This window comes from Triticum urartu, chromosome 4, assembly GCF_003073215.2.
Source record: "Triticum urartu cultivar G1812 chromosome 4, Tu2.1, whole genome shotgun sequence".
In the NCBI taxonomy this organism is placed as follows: Eukaryota; Viridiplantae; Streptophyta; class Magnoliopsida; order Poales; family Poaceae; genus Triticum; species Triticum urartu.
The window spans coordinates 565,680,774-565,689,286 of record NC_053025.1 but is presented as its reverse complement, the minus strand read 5'-3'; the positions used below and the strand labels follow the sequence as shown (position 1 = coordinate 565,689,286).

The following is an 8,513-nucleotide window of genomic DNA, read 5'->3' as shown; positions in this document are numbered from 1 at the left end:
AAAAGAGCGAGCAACTAGCAAGCAAAGATAGAAGTGATTTCGAGGGTATGGTCATCTTGCCTGAGATCCCGCAAGGAAGAAGAACGAGTCCATGGAAGAAGTCAAACAGACATAGTCGACCGGATCCTCACACACACGACGTTATCGGAACCAACCCGAAGAAGCAACACCGGAAAGAAGCAAACAACATAGTAAACAACCACGACATGAACATGGCATGATGGACAATCAAGTATGATGCATGTCCGGTTTAATGAAGCATGGCATGGTAAAGTGCTCAAGCAATCTTACAAATTAAGTGGAGCTCATTATGCAACGGAGTTGCATATTGAAGAAAACACCACATGACTTATTTAGTTCTCTCTCGTTTATGTACCCAACAATATTAAATGTTGTTAAACATGGCAAGAGGGTGAAGCAAAGAAAACTACCTATCTAATCAAGTTTAAATGAGGCTGGAAACAACAAACAACAAGTCCGGAAACTCCTCATGTGCATATTTTGGTTATGGTACTGTTCTGCCCTAAACACAATTTTAGAGTTATTAAACATGCAAGAAAAGTGCACCATGTTAAACTAGGCATTTTCCACCCCATTTACATATAAAGTTTATTAAAATCCAAGTTACGGTTATTTAGTTATGATTTAAAGCATTGCAGCATGGCATATGGACAAAAAATACACAAACAGAATTTTAAGCATTTCAAACATGGATGGAAAAGACATATTATGAAACTAGATGAAAAACTAAGCATATTTCATATATAAATTGTTTTAATCCGATGCACGGTTGAGAAGTTATTAAATGCATGAAGTATGAGGGTTTTTCTGCAAAACTGTTTAACTGGATAAAAGAACAAATTCGCAGACGCTGAAAAAAACACACGCGGGCCGAAACTTAGGCGGCCCAACAGTGCAGGGGAGCTCGGGCTGGATCTGCTCTCACCATGGGCTCGGCCCGGTTCGGTGGGAAGAGGGAGGCCGACAGGGGGGGTGCGCAGCTGGGCCTCGCGCTAGGCCTGGGTGTGATCTGTCGCTGGCGCTCCAGACGAACAGGGAGGCGGGTCAACGCAGGGGCGCTCGGTCGTTCTCCTCGCTCGTACAGGAAGCAGAGGAAGAAGGGGAACAACGGCGAGGGAGAGACGGAGGCGCAGGGGATGGAGGGGCGCGGGACGGCGGCCTCCGGCGATGGGCGTGCTGAGAGCGCCGAAATCGGGCGCGGGCAACGCATCTTGAAGACGAGGGTGGCCATGGCGGGTGCCTCCGCAGGTCGACGGTGATGACGCGAGGGAAGGCCCTAGGCGGTGGAGGTCGTTCCCGGCGGCGGCTTGGCGTGCTCCCTGTTGCAGCGGAACATGGAGAAAGAGAGACGCGTGAGATAGAGAGAGAGAAGAGAAAGAGGGGAACGGGCGTGGCGGTGCTCATCTTCGGTGGCGAGCTCCTGCGGGTGCCGGCGGCAGCGGTCGGCGACGGCTTGCAGGGGGCTTGGCGGGGCTGTAGTCTCGACATGGAGACCAAGAGGAGGTGGCCTCGGGCATGAGCAAGGGATTGAGGGGAAGGCTCGGATGGAGTCTGGTTGGTTTGGTACTAAAAACGAGGGAAGGATAGAGGCTGGCTGCGGGCTTGGATCCCGAGGAAGATTTTTGGAGCAGCGGCGGCGGGGAGGGACAAACCTCCTATGTTTTAGGGTTAGGCTAGATTAGGAGAGGTTGGGCTATAAATATAAGGAAAAGAGGGAGATTGGATCATCCGATCGAAATCGGACAGTTCAGAAAGAATAGGCTAGGGAGTCCAAATAATAAAACGGTGACATTTTATAGATGTTAGGGGATGATCCGGACACAGCGGTAACGACTGTCCGGGTCGGGTCCGGGACAGATTTCGGACGCGCGCGGGAGGAGGTCCGCGGACTGACGAGAGAGGTTAGGTAGGGCCTGGCGGTGAGAGGTAGTGCAGAAGGCAAAGGGCTGAGAATATAGAAGAGGAGAGGCCCGGCGACTGTTTTCGGAGACCGAAAACATCCGACGTGTGCCCGGCTATAATGCCGCTATAGTTTAACGATTGGGCTATCAGACGAACTCCGAATGCGATGAAACTTGACAGACGGTCTATCTACACTATAATAAGACCACACGCCAACTTTCATCCCATTCCGAGAACATTACCCGGCCACTTATAAAATACTATTTCGGACATGCCGCGGGCGCGTGCAAGTGTGTCTGGGCTCAGAACGGACAACGGACGGAACTTGGAGACCCGGACTAATGCAAGTTTTCGAAAACATGCAGATGCAATGCGGATGATGCCAAGGCGATATGCAACACGCAAGCGAAAGACAAGGCAACAACAATGAATAACTGGAAGACACCTGGCGCGTCGGTCTCGGGGCGTCACAACCACCGGGTAAGAACATTGATTGAAAAGAATGAAGAAACTTCACATGAATAAAATGGATACTTGATTAATACACCTGATTCCTTGAAGAAAAAAGGGGTGGGTGGGCGAGAAAACAAAGGCAACTTGGGGACAGATGAAACGAACAACATTGGAAAAAACCGAGAGGTGATCTTGCGGATGTTGAAATGATCGGATGCACTTGAAGAGAAACACGCCGGCTGAAAAGGATTGACATGACAATCTCGATTATCACGAAGGATTAATATTCACATAGAAATGTGAGAACACCGCTTAAGAAAATGCATGGATTCAACACTCGACATCGAAGCAACTCGAATACCACAACTCAAAACAAAACAAAGAATTGGCTTGCAAAATAAGCCGGAATCAAACATATGATAGATCCCATATCGTATCATGTGTCTGATGGAAAGATATCCTACGATATACTTGAATTCCCACTTATAAACTCCCGAAACTTTCTAGTTATGCAATCAGATGTTGGGGATACATGGGAAGCATAATATCTCACCCAAACTAACAATTCCTACATCCAGCTGTATCCATCCTTCAACACATAATCAAGAAACCTTTGAAAATCAATTACCTCACCCTTTGAAAAGCATCCGTTATACGAGTTATGGCAATATTCCCGAACTCCCGCCCTAGTACTGGGTGGCGTCGAGGTTATCTCACCAACAACTGCATAAAAGAGATTTTCGATGTCAGCGAACTCAGGTATTCCAGAAATGCAACGATAAAATTGTGACGACAACGCCTCAAAGCTCAACTCCTCGGGACACTGCTACAACCCCTAAATGTCAGGAGGCATCGAGAACAATTTTCTCGTCACAAAACTATCGGAACGATTCCAAGATACCCACGTGATCCTAAAAAAAATCATGAAATTTAAAACAAAACAGAAGCGAGCCAACTCACCTCCAAAATGCTCCCCCGATTGCAAGCTTCGTCGGCCGTCGGATCTGTCCCTCTGGCTCGCTGCACCGTTGGATCTTCACTTTCAGTTAAATCGTTTTTCACCTACGAGTCATTTTCCTTGCCCAATGACGAGGGGCTGGTCTCACGCTTGTGTTGGCTGGGTCAACTGTGCCCATGTGTGAGGGGATTTGCCAATCCGCTCGCCGCGCCTCACCCCAAGTCCCCAGGCCCCAACCCCGCCGCACAAACCCTAGACTCCCCAAGCCCACAGGCCACAGCTTCCCATTCCTCTCTCCTCCGTCCTCCCTATGACCACGCCGCTGGGAGGAAGCGGTCGTTCGTGGCTCCATACCGCTGTCGGGGTGCCGTGCAAGAGGTCAGGGGCCGCCACCACCGTGAGCCAGGACGAAGCGGACGCCCTTTGCGAGCCTCCGGGCAGGAAGCCGACGGCGAGTACGCCATTAACAAGCCGCCAAGAGGACCCACCGGCCAGTCCCCTGTCACCGAGCAAGGGCCGCCCGTTGCGTCGTCGTGGGAGGAGGCGCACAGAGGAGCAGCGGAGGAGGAGATGAGGACACGCCCCCGGACTCCCTATTTCCTTTTGGTCGCACCTTCCCTGAGGCGTCTCTCTCTCTTGGGCAGCTTCCATACAAGATTTGGATGAGGAAAAGGAGACCCGATGCGGGGCAACGACGAGCGCCGGTGAGCTAGCTGGACAGGTGCCGGGCCCATGGGCGCGATTGGGGAGCTGCACACACATCCATCGACGGCGAGCACATCGAACGGCCACACATCAAGGTGAACTTCACCCAATCTCTCTCTCTCTATATATATGATCGTTAGGTTAATAGTACTCCAGAGAAAATTTCATTTCTATGTTCTTCAGAGTAGAGGTCGGTTCATGTTAAATTTGTCTAAGCCACACATATGGTATTACAAGTCGATTGATTGTAGGTACTTTGACTTTAGAAGGGACACTTGCCCCTTTGGCGGTCGATGTTTTTACAAGCTATACATATGCTGTTCTCGTTTCAGATTTTGCAAAGATTTTCTGAAATGTGCTTCTATTCTTCACTCAGGGTTATCTTATTTTGTGTGTTAGCCTCTGGTAAATTATGTATTCTTTGCAGCACAACAGTTCTTAACGAAACTTTTTACATAATAGAGACAATTAGTTTTTGAATAGATTTCAATGTTGGTTGCTATCTTTGTTTAATGTTGATTTGGAGCATGCAGAGGTCTCATCTCATGTAATCACGCCCTGCCGTTTAGTGATTGACCATTTTGTTTCTATTTTTCAGAGGGCAAGGGAAGCTTGCGCTACTTTTTGGAAGTTAAAGGTTGGGCTTGCGCATTGAGTGACGGCGTTGGGACTGGAGGAGCACAAGGATCCTCGTATGCCTCTATCTTTTAGATGTCTGTACGCCTTTCTGATTCTGGACTTAAAAATGTATGCAGGTTCATATAATACTTACCTTTCTTGCTCTATTTGCAAATATTTGTTGGTTAAAACTCCTTTTCTCCTCACATCAAAGTACTTTAGTCTTCACATCATTTTTGCAGAACTGTTCTAATTAACAACTTCCGGCAAATGCCTTCTGCTAAGGAACATGTGATTGTTTTGTAGTTGGCATCATTTTCTACCATGAAGTTGGCTGCCAAACATTGTTGAGACTAATATTCATCCGAAAATTTGTAACTAGCGGCAATTCATCCAATTCTTTGGATAATTCTTGAATTCACATGTCTTACTATTTACTTGCTAGAGAAGCACAATAATACATTTTTTGACATGCAGTTCTTTTCCAGCTCTTCGGGGTTGTTACGGCCATGCACCAATATATAAATAAATCTACTTAAGCTGTCTGAGCCGCAAGAATGGACATTTAAATAACTCCAGAACATTGGGTACATGGAGTTCAGATTTGCAGAAGAGCAACCTCCAGATGATTATGTAGTAGATCTTGCAGGTCATCATCTTTTCAATCTTGTTTTGCTTAATTTGTACATGATGGATGCGGGGCTTACTTAAATTCTACTTTACAGAAATATGTTATTCTGAAAAGCACATAATTTCTGGAGAATATCTTTATGAGGGATGGGAGCCAAAGTTAGTCTAGCATCTTCTCATTGTTGGCTACAAATTATACACGATACACTGGAAACACATATATTATGTTCATTAAGTCAAAGGTAAATCCCTATTTAAGTAGATGAGAATGACAAATTGGGAAGCTACTGCACCTATGAATGTGTAAATTGTGAACTAAAACTTGTCAATTGTCAGTAACTTCATAGCTGCCGATGATAAGTCGTGCAAATAATTCGTCATATATAGTTTCAACTAACACCTCTACATAAGACCGACAATATTAAGTTTTCTGCAATCAGTGCTAGCTTAGGTGATGTGGAACGTTAAGAGTAGCTGAATGGTATGTTCATCAAAGCCATGCTTTGTAAAATAGGGACTGTCAGATGCCCTTGGAATATAGCCATTGTAATTTGACCCATGTAATGAACTGTGCAAAATAACATATATGGTGCTTCTTTTCTCCTTGCTTTCAATAGTCATATGAACATGCCCCCAACTTGATTGATTAGAAAGTTTATTTTGTTCGGCAGTTTATTTTGGTTTTCATTGTCAAAGTTTCTTCAGTTATTCTCCTCGTTATATGGATGATGGCGTGACATCTTCCTGTCAGTATGCATCTGAATCGTTGTATGAGTTGGAAACCGAACATATGTGGATAACTTCGTGTATGAATCAGAGTTAGTACTTAGTCGGTTTTCGCTCGGTCGATAATTAACTGGCAATTCTCTTCTTAATTAATTGACGAGTCAAATCTTTTGCCTCCATTTCGAAAAAAAGAGTTAGTACTTAGTCGGTGCTTACATTGTTTGCATTTTTATCAGGGCACTCATTATTTTTGTATCTGGTGAAATGTTTTAATGGTGCCATATAGCACAAGCAATGATTATGTGCCTGTGTGCTGCTTCATCAAATGTATTTAGAAATTTGGTGTCTAAGCAGTTGTTATCTAGTGATGTTTCAGCATTGGTACTATCGTTTGGAATCATGATTTGGATTTTCTTTTCATCTTTTTAGGTTTCCAAGTATGCCACTCTCTTGGTGGTGGTACTGGATCAGGCATGGGTACACTTTTGGTATCAAAGATCAGGGAGGAGTACCCTGGCGCATGATGCTAACATTCTCTGTTTTCCCTCACCGGAAGTATCTGATATGTGGTTGAACCTTACAATGCCACTCTTTCGGTCCATCAGTTGGTTGAGAATGCAGATGAGTGCATGGTTCTTGAGAATGAGGCCCTTTATGACATCTGTTTCAGGACTCTCAAGCTGACCACTCCGAGTTGTAAGCGAAATCTGTACCTTCTTATTGTTATTTTCTACAGATGAATATGAGCATGATGTCAAGTGGATCTTCATAATTCTGAATATTTGTAACTGCATGTTATTATATGCTTGATAACACAAATATTAATGCATACTTTCTATTCACAACCGTAAAATTGGAAAATGATGTAGTTCATTGGCTTGCTTTTTCTATAATGTCTGTCCAAACTATTCCTGTAGTGCAGTTTTGGTATTCTTAGACATGATCTGAAACTCTAAATGGATTCTTGTGCTTGAGTTATTTGCTCAGGGCTTTCATTTATATGCACTTGTATTTCGGTTTCAATGTGATGCATGCTTATTGCCAAAGGACCTCCCATTGCTTATATCCTACCAGTATAGCCATGCTCCCCGTCACATTATCTGTTGAAAGTGCCTCCCCATGGTGTTGTTCGTCAAAAGCTTTCTTCCTCTTTCTTTCGAAATTACAGGAGTTGTTGCGCAAAAGTACATGGTTTTTCCTTCAAGATGTGTAGTTTTGTAATATACAATAGTTCTGACCTGAACTCTGCTGACCAAAAAAATATATACCTCATTACTCTATGATGCACTAACACTTTTTTAGAGTCTGAGGTTGCTTTGGCCTAATGAAGGGTATGCAGAGCAATGCCTCTGCCTTAGTTCAAGAGAGCAAGGCAGGCAACAAGGGGGAGGGTCTGGCCGAAGTCAAGAAACAAGAGAACTTGACACCGACCTAGAGAAACTCTATGTAGCAGACCTTCGCCGGAGAGATGGCGGAACTGCAATTGTCAAGTGCCTCCGGTGTACACGCTTTGTTGTCTTGTTTATCCTTCCATGTGGAAATTTGGCTTGTCAGATTTGCATCGACTGTGGAAACCTCCTGGTGCACTATCCAGTTGTAGTTCCCTTTCATGTAATTGTCTTCCCCCCAAGTAAATGTATAACTATGATCTCACATGTTGTCTCTACCCTGTTTATGAGGAAACAATTGGACTAATAGGTATAATAATTTGGTGTTGGGAAAAAAGATGGAATGCTCATTGACTTTTTTTCTTTTGCACCGTACAATGTACCTTTACTTTTTAAGTGAAGATCCTTATGTATGCCTAAATCATATCTAAAACTTAGAGCTATAAAAGTAAAACGAAGAATTTCAAAACATTTCAGGTGTTTGCTTCTGTCAATACAAAATACTTCTAAAACTGCAGCTTCATTTGTTGGTATGACATACTCTCTGTAAAAACGTTTTTGGGATTCAAATTGCAAAACAAAAACGTCTTATATAAATGTAGAGGGAGTACATGAGAAGCTCTGATTGGGTTGTAGCCATAGTTCTTTATGTCCATTGTGTGATGAGAATACCATGCTTTAATTAATTATCGCATGGCTTCTCAATAATAAAAATAGCTTCCTGATGTATGATAGCAATGCATATGTAAAAAAATAGACTTTAGGATTTTTTAGATGGCCATAAGTTTCCCATGTTTGATGTTTTTTTTTTACTTTTTCAAAATCGGCCGATGCTGGTGAGAATGGCATCGCCTGTCTGGTAGTCTCCGACACTTCTGTTTCATCATATATGTGATGTTTCCATTTTACTTTGTTCTTTAATTTTTGGTTCTGTGAGATTAAGATCTATACTTAGCAATATGTTTAATCTGATGTTATTTATGCATATGATGTCGATTTGATTTTAGGAAAAGTTTTTTCATGTTGAATGTTTTCTTCCTTTGTCAAATCTTTGTGGTTTTACATGGTCTTTGCACTTGCTCAAACATAAAGTTACTATAAAAATGCAATTT

The 8,513-nt window shown here is 43.6% G+C and overlaps 1 long non-coding RNA gene across 5 annotated transcripts; it reads left to right on the top strand.

Annotated features, from left to right (window-relative positions):
* Positions 1–3,505: 3,505 nt before the first annotated feature.
* Positions 3,506–7,666, top strand: LOC125552722. 5 transcript variants are annotated; one of them, XR_007303762.1, is made up of 5 exons: positions 3,506–4,134; positions 4,638–4,731; positions 5,135–5,306; positions 5,383–5,529; positions 6,443–7,666. It is a non-coding gene; the product is annotated as an uncharacterized LOC125552722 (long non-coding RNA). The 5 variants fall into 5 exon arrangements; XR_007303761.1 differs by having other exon boundaries at positions 3,507–4,134; positions 5,146–5,306; XR_007303760.1 differs by lacking the exon at positions 5,383–5,529 and having other exon boundaries at positions 3,510–4,134; positions 5,146–5,306; positions 6,443–6,709; positions 7,344–7,666.
* Positions 7,667–8,513: the final 847 nt, after the last annotated feature.